This window comes from Protopterus annectens, chromosome 1.part0, assembly GCF_019279795.1.
Source record: "Protopterus annectens isolate FY-2018-M chromosome 1.part0, PAN1.0, whole genome shotgun sequence".
NCBI lineage: Eukaryota > Metazoa > Chordata > Ceratodontiformes > Protopteridae > Protopterus > Protopterus annectens.
The window spans coordinates 1,868,831,714-1,868,844,749 of NC_056725.1; the positions used below are offsets into that span (position 1 = coordinate 1,868,831,714).

A 13,036-nucleotide genomic window follows, 5' to 3' on the forward strand; every position below is an offset into this window, starting at 1 on the left:
GTCACAGGATCATGATAACTCCAACTTGCAAAAGGCATCTGACCTGGTGGATATTGTCCCCTCAAGTCCATCAGGGCAGACCCTTTGTTCCTCCCGCCCCGGACGCCACGGTTACATCGGACGCCTCCTTGATCGGGTGAGGGGGGCATTATCAGGGCAGGATGGTCCATGGCACATGGCAACCTTTCGAATGCCACCTGCATATAAATGTCCTGGAGATGAGAGCAGTGTTTTTAATGTTGCAAGCCCTCCATGACTCTCTTCCCCTGGGGACTATTGCAGTCCAAACGGACAATATGTCCGTAGTGTGGTATATCAACAAGCAGGGTGGAACCAAGTCCTATCCCCTGTGTCGAGAGGCACTCAGACTTTGGCAGTGTGCAATCTCTTCTCAGCGGTTTCTGATAGCAACGCATATCCCCGGGACGTCCAACATCATAGCGGACAGGTTGAGCAGAGCTATTCTCATGCCTCACAAGTGGTCTCTCAAACAATTTGTGATGGAAGAGATTTTTCAGAAGTGGGCCTTCCTTGCTGCGATCTTTTTGCTATGCCTCAAAACAGCAAATGCCCCGACTTCTTCTCCCTCTTCCCCCTTCCAGGCCATCCCCCCAGAGACGCTCTAATCCAAGATTGGCCCCGGGGACTTCTCTATTCCTTTCCTCCCTTTCCTCTAATACCACAAGTAATTCAGAAAGCAACTGCCTTGAGAGCCAAGATGATTCTCATTGCCCCTTATTGGCCTCAACAGATATGGTTTCCGTTTCTGCATCATTATCTTTTGGTACAGCCATGGCATCTGGACCCGGTTCCAGATCTTCTGACCCACCGGTCGGGGCAGCTGCACCAATCCATACCTTCTCTCAACCTCACTGCTTGGTTGCTCCACTTCCGTCCCTAGCCAGGCTTCCTATGATTTCTAATCACGTCCGGGATGTCATAGTAGCTTCCCTTAAATCTTCCACCAGAAGGATTTATACTAGTAAATGGCAACGTTTCTCCTTCTGGGCAAAAGCTAGGAACATAGATCCCTTTACAGCTCCGATTCATTCGGTCTTGGAGTTCCTAGCCGAAATTTTTTACTCAGGATCGTCTTCCTCCACAGTAAAAGTTCAATTGGCAGCCATTTCAAATTTTCATATCGGCTTGTTGGACCACAACATCATGTCACATAAACTTTGCAAGGCATTCCTTACAGGTATATTTTTACTTAAACCTCCGATTAGAGACCCCCCACCACAGTGGGATCTAAATTTAATTTTAACATCCTTGATTCTTCCCCCCTTTGAACCTGCGGCTACCTGTTCATTGAAATTTCTTTCTTGGAAGACACTCTTTCTGGTCGCCATTACTTCTGCCAGGAGAGTATCTGAGCTTCATGCTCTCTGCATTCGTCCTCCCTACTTAATCTTCCACAAAGACAGAGTTTCTCTAAGGACTAATCCGTCTTTCTTACCCAAAGTGGCATCGCAGACTAACTTAAATCAATCTGTTGATCTTCCAGTTTTTTTCCCAAATTATTCTAATAGAGCGGAGCAAAAACTACATTATCTCGATGTTCACCGCCAACTCAGATATTATCTGGACAGAACCAAACAATTTAGGAAATCATATCAACTGTTTTTATCCTATGCAGAGAACAGGAAAGGCCTTCCGGTATCCAAGGTAACCCTATCTAGGTGGCTGTCTTCTGTGATTACATGCATTTATCAACTCAGAGGTAAAGAGTTGACTTCTAGGCCAAAAGCCCATTCAACCAGAGCACTAGCTACATCTACAGCTTTTCAGGCTAGACTTCCAGTAGACACTATTTGTGCAGCAGCCACATGGGCCTCTCCTCATACCTTTGTTTCGCATTACAAATTGGACTTGGCCTCCAGAAACAGAGCAAATTTTGGTTCCACCGTTCTCAAGAGTCTGTTCCATTGAGCCACCCAGGATAAAGGTGCTAGGGACGCGGTCCCATCCAGCAAGAATGAAGGCGAGATTGACAACTTAACATTGAGAAGTTATGTACCTACCATAACGTTCCATGTTAGTTGTCTTCTCTAGCCTTCTTTCTTGCGTCCCTCCCACCATCCCCCTAGCCTGGTCAGACCGAGAAGATTGTTCCTCTTCTTTGAAGAGTCCGGATCCAATTTTTCCAGCTAATTAGCTTACTAGTGTCACTAGATCAGGTTGGTCTTTTTCGAGGAATTATTACCTCTTCCTCCCCCTTTCCAGTTGGAGGAATATATTGCATAATTTTTCCTTAGCTACCAAATGAGATCTGGGTAGTTATCACCTTGCATCATGGGATATAGGGTTGCCTCGAGCCGGTAAAATTAGCTCTCGAGCTTTAGTAAGTGGCCGAGTCGGAGCCGAGGATCGGCTCCGAACCCATCCAGCAAAAAAGAAGGCGAGAGAAGACAACTAACATGGAACGTTATGGTAGGTACATAACTTCTCATTTTGTCATTTCATAAAGAGGTTGAGTGTATTCTGTTTAAGGAGAGTATTTGGAGAGTATCGTATAGTGAACACAAAGTCTTAATCTTGAGATGAGCATGTACAGGACTAGGACTGGTTAAGATGATGTTTAACCAGTGGTTTAAAACTATTGTTTGAGAGTTTTATTTATGTGGAGATACTATTCCAAAGTTTAGCAACATATTGGAAGTACAGCAAATATCCTGCAACATTATTTGACTTATTTGTAAGTAATAAGAATTTGTTACTAGGGCAGAGGTCTCGTGCTGGACAGTAGGTCAGTAGTAAGCTATGTAGTGCGGAACATTTTTTGGATGATGATTGAGTTTGTGTGCTGTAGTTAGTTGTGAATATGTTAGGTAGTTGTGTAGCTCAAGCCAGTTTAATTGCTTTAAGCTATGACAGCTACAACTATATATATATATATATATATATATATGCATGTATGTGTGTGTGTAAATATGATTTAACATCAACATCCTCTGTCATCACCACTATCGCTAGAAAAAGTGTTATTTGCATACAAGCCTTTCCTTTTTCATGGATAGTGTCCATATCCACTAATTGCACAGCCTTTCTAGTTTATCCAGTAACGTTTTCTTAAAAAGCAGGAAGGGTTGTGCTGGGGTGGTTAATTATTCCCTCATGGGTGCATCTGTGGTAGCTTCTTTTGAATTTGGCTGGGAATTATTGTCACTTGGATCCATATTCTTGTCTGTCCTCTTCAAGTCTTTTAATGCCACTGAGGCACCAAGATATGTTTTCAAGCCCATTGGGTAGAATATTTTTAGGAGAGATGAAGTAGAGAAGCCTGCAGTGTAGTTTCTGTTGTCTGCAGAGACACAATCACAGGATGAACATATTTCTTCAGGCTCTCATGTGGTTGGAGTAGTCATTATTGACAAATATTATCTTGTCATCTATTTTTAGAATCTTGCAGTCTTGCCACAACTTAAGAGTATCTCTCCATTTAGTTGAAAAGAGTGAAGCTTTACAAGGATAGGACTTGACTGTATCTTGTTACCTGCCCATGGCATGTTCACTGTGTGTGCTCTTTCTTTTTTTATTTGTTGTACCAGAATGCATGTCCAATTATGAATATTTTTTATTCGAAAAGTCATATAGTCCTGGCCTTCAACATTCTTAGGAACAGCCATGAATCTGAGGTTTTCTTGTCTGACTCTATCTTCCTGTCTTTCCTTCAGCTCCTTAGCTACATTATGGAATGCTTCAGTTTCATCAGAGTGCTGGTTTAATGTTCCTAATATTTCTTGAAGCCATTTATTATTTGAAGCAATATATTCCTACAGTGATCCACTTATTTTAAATCTGTGTAAATCTAATCAGCCTTAAGCTCTAGGGAATGTAATGTGCCCATATTTTCCCTTTGCCTTGTGTGCTCATCTGGTATTCCCATCTCCATCACGTGGTGTATTAAAGCCTTTATTTGGTGCACCTTTTTTCTTGGTTTGGTTTGATTTTCTATTTGCAGGTTTTCCAGATGACATTGATGCACTGGGAGTTCCTCAAGATCTTATAATAATGCTTCAGGAGATATTGGAGCCCTTTTAAAGCAAACTCCTGACCTAGAGCAACTGAAAGTACTTCTTGCTACGCATTACCTTACCAGAATGTTCTCTGGTTACTTTTCATGTCATAAGCTCCATTAGTCTGGTGATAACCTTTCTACATTCTGTTGTGTAAGTCCTAATGCTAAAATATTTTTGTGCTCTGGAGTTATCAAAAATAGTTGCTTAACAGCAGTCTTTCTAAATTCATGCATATTAGCCATATACTCCCTTGTTTTCTCTTTAGCACTCTGCAGTTGCTTCTCTTCTTGTTCTGTTAAGTTCCCCTTATTCTGCAGTAGTTTAACTTTTTTTAGCCCCAGTAAGTAATTCCTATTGCTTCCTAACCTTATCTCTTTATATTATATTTCTATCCTATTTTTGAACTCCATTTTCATTTTATTCCACTCAATGGCTATTCCTTCTGAAGAAATTTCTATCTTCCCTAATAACTGTTGAATGATTTCCACTACTCATTCCTTAAATTCCTCCCTTTTTAACAGGTAGGGGTGAATGTTCCAGTGTCTCATTTTTATTTCATTACCCTGCATTTTTATCTCAGTTTTATCGCAGCATGATCTGAAATAGTTACTGGATGTATGTCGAAGCTTTTAAATAAATGCACATGTTCCTGTGAAGTATAATTTTATCCAGTCTAGCCCAATTATGGTCCCTTTGAAAATAATATGTAGACACTGTTAAGAGTTCTTACTACTGAATTCATGTCTTCCATAGCAAATATTATTTTCTTAATTTTCTTCAGAAATCTGCCCTCTCTTGTTATATTTTCTCTTCTCATTCTGCCATTACATACTTAGTATTGAAAATCAAGCACCAGTCCCAACTATAATTAATATTCCCTACTGAAAGTTGATTATCTCCTCCAAAATTTTCTTAAGCTCCATAATAGCAATTTTTGGTAGAATATAAATTCACGTCAGTGTAATCCTTCTCCCTTGCCAGTAGCACCTTGCTACCACAAATCTACCAGTATTGTCTTTTTTTCCTTCATTATTGGAGCCCCTTTAGAAATCAGTATTATTACCCTTTTCCTTTGTCCCTGGTATTCTGCTGAATATCCAGCCCAAAATCCTTTCTTTGTCAAATTCACATGCTTATTTCTTTCCAGATGCATATCCTGCAGCATTGCTATTTACACTCGACATTTCTTAATATAACTCAAGACACTTTATTTTGTCCCTACCTGTAAGGCCATTCACATTCCAAGATACTATGGATAGAGTAGGCATTATTATAAAAAGCTATTGTTCCCACTTATTATACAAGACAGTGTTTTAAATGTGTATTTCCAGCTATTGTCTTACATGCACACACTGTTTGGCAGGCTGATATTTTATACAGTTGTATCCCCCTCATCTCTCTTGAACCTTTGTCTCATTTCTCAAGACTTTTTACTTTAATGAAAACTCTCAAACAAAATACATTTTCAAAATACTCCTATCCCATATTAGTTGGAACAAGCACATAAAACTATATGCATTTTTAACAAATCTAGGTTAACCCCCCCCCCCATATTGAAACAATTGCCTTAAACTGGTACCTGCACCCGCAAGCATAACGTAATCTAAAATTAAGGTTACCCATACTTAAAGGACACATTACAGTATGTGTTCCCACTTTCACTGATTGCTTTCTGTTAATGTCTTATTGTTATTACTCATCCCAGAATTGAAAACAGCTTATATGCTTTCCAAAAAGATTACATTTTAGTCCTAGGAAAAAGTGTACTGGCTACCTTTAAATAAAACTAAATTATGCTCTGCTGTATTAAATGCATTAAAGTAGTAAGGCTGCTGGGGAGGCTCCTATTCCTTTCTGTTATTCAAACTTTTTCAAACAACTGCTTATCATTGTACTTTTACATTCTGCATTTGCCTTAGCAAAGATTGCTCAGAATTTTCCGGATTAATTGCTTGTACCTGCAGACAGCATGTGTCCACGTAAAAGTATCCAGAAATGAGGGGAAAACTGCTAACATCTTGCAAATGCAAGAAGGATTCTTTGTACATTTCACTCAGAACAGAATGCACAGAGTTTCCCTAAGTAACTCTCTTCAGCTGCAAACATCTTGTCTTGTACTAGAACATCTGCTAATGGGGGAAAAAAGCTAATATCTTTGCAGATGGAAGAAGCTTAGAATTTTCCATAGCTTTCATAATTTTGACTTATTTTTTAAGTCTTTCTGCTTACAAAAACTTTATAGCTTAAGCCAAGGTCATTAATTTCGACATCTACCCATGTATAAAACAAGCAAAATGATCACTTTTACACCCCACCCCAAGATCACACCATTATAGTAAATTACATTTGCTTCTTTTCAGCTTTTCTTCTCTTGTCATACTGTAAAACCTATATTTCTTACAACTAAAAATATACTTTTTACTTTAATATATTTAACATTCACTGGAAAGAATAGCAACTTACCCTACATTTAAATTACCCCTGGCAACTCGGTATACAAAACTGCTTTACAATATAACATGCTGTCTATATTATGAAGTGTTTTATACCAATATTATTAAAACAAAAATTGTTTTACTTACAGTTTTTTTCTTTTAGTATCATTCTAAAGGTTAGAGATATAATGTGGGATCTAATATTGTCTCTTTTCATCCAATTCAACATGTGGGTTGTCAGATCCAATCAGATCTGACTTTGGCACATTCTTCCAGAGCTTTGGATCAGAGGCTGTGACTCCTTTCCTACCCATATTTTCATTCTTATGCCTAATTTACCACAGATCTCATTTACCATCTGATTCATCCAGATGTGTCCATGAGTTCTTGCCGTTCTTCAAAATAAGTGAAGCACCTTTTGAATAATTTTTCCTTCTTGTGATTCCTCTCTTTAGGATTCGTGGTATAGTGTTAGTTGTTAAGCTTTAGCCTGCTAAAGTGTTTAGGATTTTAATAGTTTTTTTCATAGTTACCTTAAGAGTGTTCTGGTGTGTCTTCTAGATAGATCTGTAGATTTCTTTTTGTTATCATCATTAGTAATTAATAGGCATTTTGGTAGTTTTTTCATAGAACTGTGTTTTTGAAAGTTTTTCATTGCTGTGTAGTTAATAGTTTGAAAAATTGATATTTGTCTGATATCAGACAAACCGTCAGTTTTAAAAAGTGTTCAGATAGTGGACATAAAATCCCTCCCCAAGCACCATACTCTCCTTGTGTGTATTGATTAGGTGCTGCTAATTTACAAGCACATTGTGGCATTTGTGCTACTTTTGGCTCTAGGACTATACAAGGCAGGAGGGAAAAACTCATACAAATGTTTGCTTCCTCCCACAGACAGGTTATTCTGCTTCAGCTTCTCCCAGAAGCAGGACAGAAAAGAGAGGGAAAAGGATAAGTCTAAACAGAAGCACAGAGGAAAGGGTAAATCTTCAGAAAGAAGGTCTGATGAAAAGAAATTGGAAGGAAAAACACTTACAAAATCAAGGAAAAGGTCCCCAGAGCCAACTGGTCCATTGAGTCCAATACCCAAAACAGCAAGGCATTCATATTTAACCTCCATCACCTCAACTTACGATAACCACATCGCCATAACAGTCAGGAAGTCCTTCTATGTGGCACACTTCATCACTAAGGGCTTTTCATCCAGAAAAAAGGAGGTAATTTTCCCGCTGTACTCATCCCTAATTAGGCCCATTATAGAATACAATGCCCCGTTTGGTATGTACCTCTCAAGACACCTGCAACAACTGGAAAGGCCGCAGAAATATCTCACTAAAAGAATCACAGGCCTAAAGCAGATGCCCTATGCTGACTGCCTTAAAAAACTCCAGCTATACTCTGTCTCATATAGTCTACTCAGAGGTGATCTCTGCTTAACATACAAGGCCATGTCAAACCCAGAGTTGTTGGACATGCTACACTTAAAGAAATCCCAATCCCTCAGAGCCACATGCTCCAGGGATCTAAACCTTGTCATCACAATAAACAAAACATGCAGGAGGGATAGGTTCCTGACCCAGAGACTCCCCAGACTCTGGAATACATTGCCCATACATGTCAAGCAGAGTGCCTCTTTGGCCCTCTTCAAAAGGAATCTTGACGATTGGATGGGAGAAAGGAAATTCACCCCAGGGATCATGTCAGTCTCCCTGCTAGACAGGGGTCCAGGGAAGTAAATAGTGTGGGAAGAAATAGCCAGGGAATTGTTATGGCTAGGCTTGTATAGGCCCTAGGGCTGATAGCCTAGTACCAACCTATGAACTTACTTTTTCTCATGAACTTGTGATCCCTTGGCTCCATTCACCCATTTTACAAGATAAATCCCCTTCCCCCTTCTAGACATTCTTCTGTAACATCATCATCAGGTTTGGTGCAGTCCATCAAAAGCTTTATGGAAATGAATATCAACCAAATGATGAAGAAATTATTGAAGACACAGATCCAACTGAGAATTCTCCCAGCACCTTCCTCAAAGGGAGGTCTTGGGTACAGGCTCAATGACCTATCCACATTTTTCTCCAGTATAGGTTTAGGTTTTGTAACTGTTTCCTAAAGGTCCAAATCCTCTGGCACATCTCAGTCAAATCCAATAGTCCAAGGAACTTTGCCTTCAACTTTGTCCCTTATTCTCTCAACTCTGATGCTGTTGGATTCTCAAGAAGAGTTCCAAAGCCATATCATCAGTGTCACATTCCCAGTGGTCGAGTCATCTCCAAGGTTCTTGCAACCAACCATCTCTTCCTCTTGGGGCCTTTGCATTCGACAGCTCGGGTCCAAGGTCTTCCTTGGAACCAACCTTTATTGGAATGGGGAAAGCTTCTGAGTCCTTTGCAAGAGAGTGTACTTCCTCAGCTCCACTTGTTGTATTGATTTTGAGGCTGTGGAAAGGACTTTTGTCTGAGCCAAGAAGGCAGGTGTATGCACCAAGTTCAGATGAGTCTTAGTATCCAGAGGAGCATGTTCCTTATACCTCTCATTCAGATAAACAGGGACAGTCAGAACCCTTAAGGTTTGGGACTACTAAGCATTCAACTTCCCAGAATGATTCTGTCTTGTCTTCTCCAGAACTGTGTTCCCATGAAACAGACATGCATATGGAAGCACTTAGACTCCTCCCCCGAGTCAGTCACTGAAGATACAGAGTTGAATTAAGGCAAATGATCCCTTATTTGCCACCCGTGGAAGATGTTACCTGAGAGACATCTTAAAATTGATGAAGCAGAAAGGGGTGTTGATCCACTGGAACTCCTTCTCAGGACAAATCTGTGTTTCTCAAAGCTTTCAGGAGTGGCTCATCTTTGTTTTGGGTGGTTACTTCTCCAGATGCCCTTGTAGATCTTATGACACAGAGGCCATAGAAGGACCCTGTTGTCAAAAAAATCAATTTCCAAAAAAAAAAAAAAAAAAAAAAAGATTTTATTAGCCTTGAAAGATAAAAAGTACTGGACAAAAAGACCCCTAGTTGATGCCATCGTAGTAGCAACAGCCATGAAGAAACAACTGTCTGAGGAGAGTTATGTCCATCCCCTTAACAAGGAGTCATGGGCATTGGACAAACTAGGGAAATGGACATATGGTTCAGTGACTTTTGCGCTCAGTGTTCTGAACTACCTTGCACACACAACCCATTTTCAGAGGGATTTGTCCAAGGAGATTTCCAAGTCCCTCTTGCGTAACTTGCCCTCAGATGTTCAAATAACAGTGGACACCCAAATGTCTACACTACAATCCACCTGTAAGGTTCCAATGTACGTGCTAGCCAACTCGGCAGACAGTACAACAAGAGCAGTGGCACAGGTATTACCATGCATCATCATGCCTGGATGTGGCTATGGATTTCCTGGAAAGCTTCAAGGCATCCTTTATTAATCAAACCAAACGTTAGGCTCACAGACAAACTGGTATGCACAAAGCCAAAAGAGCACAGAACAAAATAAAATGTGCAAACCAGACACACGGGGGCTAGATCTAGTAAAAAATCTGTTTAATATAGGTAAGTGCTTTCACAATACATACACTATCGCTTCATCAAATCAAAAGCACACTTAAAAAGCCACAGCCAACCAATCAAAAGATGTTGCTAAGTCAGTATCCATCGAATCAGTTAAACAACGTTATATGCATTTATCTATGAGCATACATAAAATCGTAATAAAAAAACAACATATTACATAGATTGCCCATACATGTCAAGCAGAGTGCCTCTTTGGACCTCTTCAAGAGGAACCTTGACGATTGGATGGGAGAAAGGAAATTCACCCCAGGGATCACGTCAGTCGCCCTGCTAGACAGTGGTCCAGGAAAGTAAATAATGTGGGAAGAAATAGCCAGGGAATTGTTATGGCTAGGCTTGTATAGGCCCTAGGGCTGATAGCCTAGTACCAACCTATGAACCTATGAACATATATGGAAATATAAAAAATCCTAAAAACTAAGTATAAAAATATATAACAATGAATGGCCCAGTAATATCAAAATATATACATATGATGGGACAAACTACACAGCACTACATCACCTATATAGTCTACATGATTTAAGAATAGGTTTAACAGGGGCATGTTCATTAAGTCCTAAACCTTTATTAGCTCGCAACCTCAGAATCCATTGTGATTCTATAATTTCAATTCTTTATAGGTGTTATTGTTGTATATTTTTATGCCTAGTTTTAGGCTTTTTTATATTTTCATATATGTGATATGTTGTTTTTTTTAACAAGGATTTTATGTATGCTCATAGATAAATGCATATGACTTTGTTTAATTGATTCGATGGGTGTTGACTTAGCAACATCTTTTTACTGGTTGCTGTGGCTTTTTAAGTGTGCTTTTTCAGCTGTGCTTTTGATCTGATGAAGTGATAGTGTATGTATTGTGAAAGCACTTATCTATATTAAACAGATTTTTTACTCGATCTAGCCCCCGTGTGTCTGGTTTGCACATTTTATTTTGTTCTGTATCCTTTATTAATGCCCCTTTTTATGGTTCCATACTATTTGGACCAAATGTTAGAGATGCTTACTAGGAGTGAGCAAGATGGTTAGGACACTTTCTGCTGCTGGAATAAATTTCTCCATCATACAAAGATCCTTTTCCAGGAATTTAGGGGTGGTAATAAAATGTGGTTCAGAAAATCACAGGATTTTCTCCACAACACTCTGCAGACAGACCCCCCCCCCCATGCCGAGCCAGAGGCAACTTGAATGCACTTCAAGCAAAACAAGGTAGTACCAGTGGAGTAAAAACACGGCTCCTCTTCTTTTCACAGCTTTATTAGTGAGAATGTCACAGAACACCACAACAGCACGAAATTCCACAAAACAGCTCCAAAAACATAAACGCTATGTCTCCACACCTGCGTTTTCGTTTAGACTCACTTCCTCAGATGCAAAAGAATAATGCTTGCTCTTCCCCTTCAGCTTAAATACTTTTACTAATTGAGTAATTGGAACTCATAATACAATAAAAAATCTTAATTACATTTTTGCTGACACAATCCCACTAAAACTACTACCTTCAACAAAGTGCCTTCTTATTATTAAGTTAAAACAAACTCATTTCATTTTGATTCCTTACTATCATTACCACTCCATTTCATCCCCATAAATAATTCATAAAACAGAACCTTTTATTTAAAATTCAATAAATTAAACATATAAAATTCATGTATAAAAAATTAATGTATAAAAAAATCAAATTCATTACTCCCTCTAGTGTACAAATACCCACATTTCACTCAAAATTTTAAAGTGCTTGAAATAAAGCCTCCTAACATTTTTATTGTCAGAAAACAGTCTCATGTTCAACCCCTAAAAACACTACATAAACAAAAATAATTTAATACATATTGTGCCTAGTTATACTTCAAAAATGATGCATTCTGAGGGGCGTGGCCAAGGATGAACACAGGATAGCAGCAGATTTCTTCAGCTCCACCAATTTCATTACATTGACAGGAATTAATTACTTAAAAAATTAATTCTTGAAGTAATTTTCTTTCTAAATATGTTTGTTTTATATAGTTCTTGAACTATATCTAAAAAAGAAAGGAAATCTTAATAATATTCCTGTCAGAAATTACTTTGGAAATTTTCCTGTCAGTTTATCAGTCTGAAATGAGTTCCAGTAAGACAAATTCTCAAGACTCCAGCATCAAGAAAGAACTTCAGTCTCTGATAATTATAGTCCAGCAACTTACTGCTAAGATGGATAAAATGGATACTAAAATAGACACTTTCATAGAAAAAACTACAAAACAAATAGACTTGTTACATATGGACCTGCAACAACAGAAGATCCAGATGACAGGCATAGAAGAAGCTGTGAATGACATGGAAAATAAAATACAAGAAGAGGAAATCAACATTGAGTTTCTGCTGAAACAAAATACACATTTACAAACAAAGCTGGATGACCTGGAAAATAGATCTAGGCAATAACATTAGGATTTTGGACTGCCAGAAAATATTGAAGGTAACAATATTACTTCTTTTTAACAACATGGCTCCCTAAAACTTTAGCTTTACCAGAAGCATTCTCTTTTGGTATCGAAGAGCACACAGATCTATAGCTAATACTAACTCTAACAAAAACTATCCTAGATCAGTTATAGTTAGATTTCTATCATCTTTGATAAAGAGATGGTTCTTAAATCTGCTTGGGCTAAAGCTCCTGTTAAGTTTAATGAGACAACTGTGCGTTTGACAATGACTATTCTTCCATGGTAATTGCTAAAAGAAAAGTTTTTCTGCCACTAATAAGGGAGCTTAAAAAGCACAGTTTAAAACATACCTTCTGTTTCCTGCCGAGCTTAAAATCTTCCTTCCTGATGGTCCTAAGGTCTTCGATGATTTAGACTCTGCTTTACTGTTTGTCAAAGAAAAAGGATTTTGGATAAAATAGAAGAAATGGAATGGGCTAGTTCTTCATTAAAGAGATTGGCAACTGAAGCTTCCTGGAAGACTTCAGAGAAGAAGAAGAGACTAAAAAACAAATGATTTGTTATATGTTTTTTTTCTCTCTC

The 13,036-nt window shown here is 38.6% G+C and overlaps 1 protein-coding gene across 1 annotated transcript in view; it reads left to right on the forward strand.

Moving 5' to 3' along the window:
• CPLANE1 (ciliogenesis and planar polarity effector 1) overlaps positions 1-13,036 on the forward strand; it is a 4,248,669-nt gene that overhangs the window by 3,195,147 nt on the left and 1,040,486 nt on the right. The window lies entirely within an intron of this gene.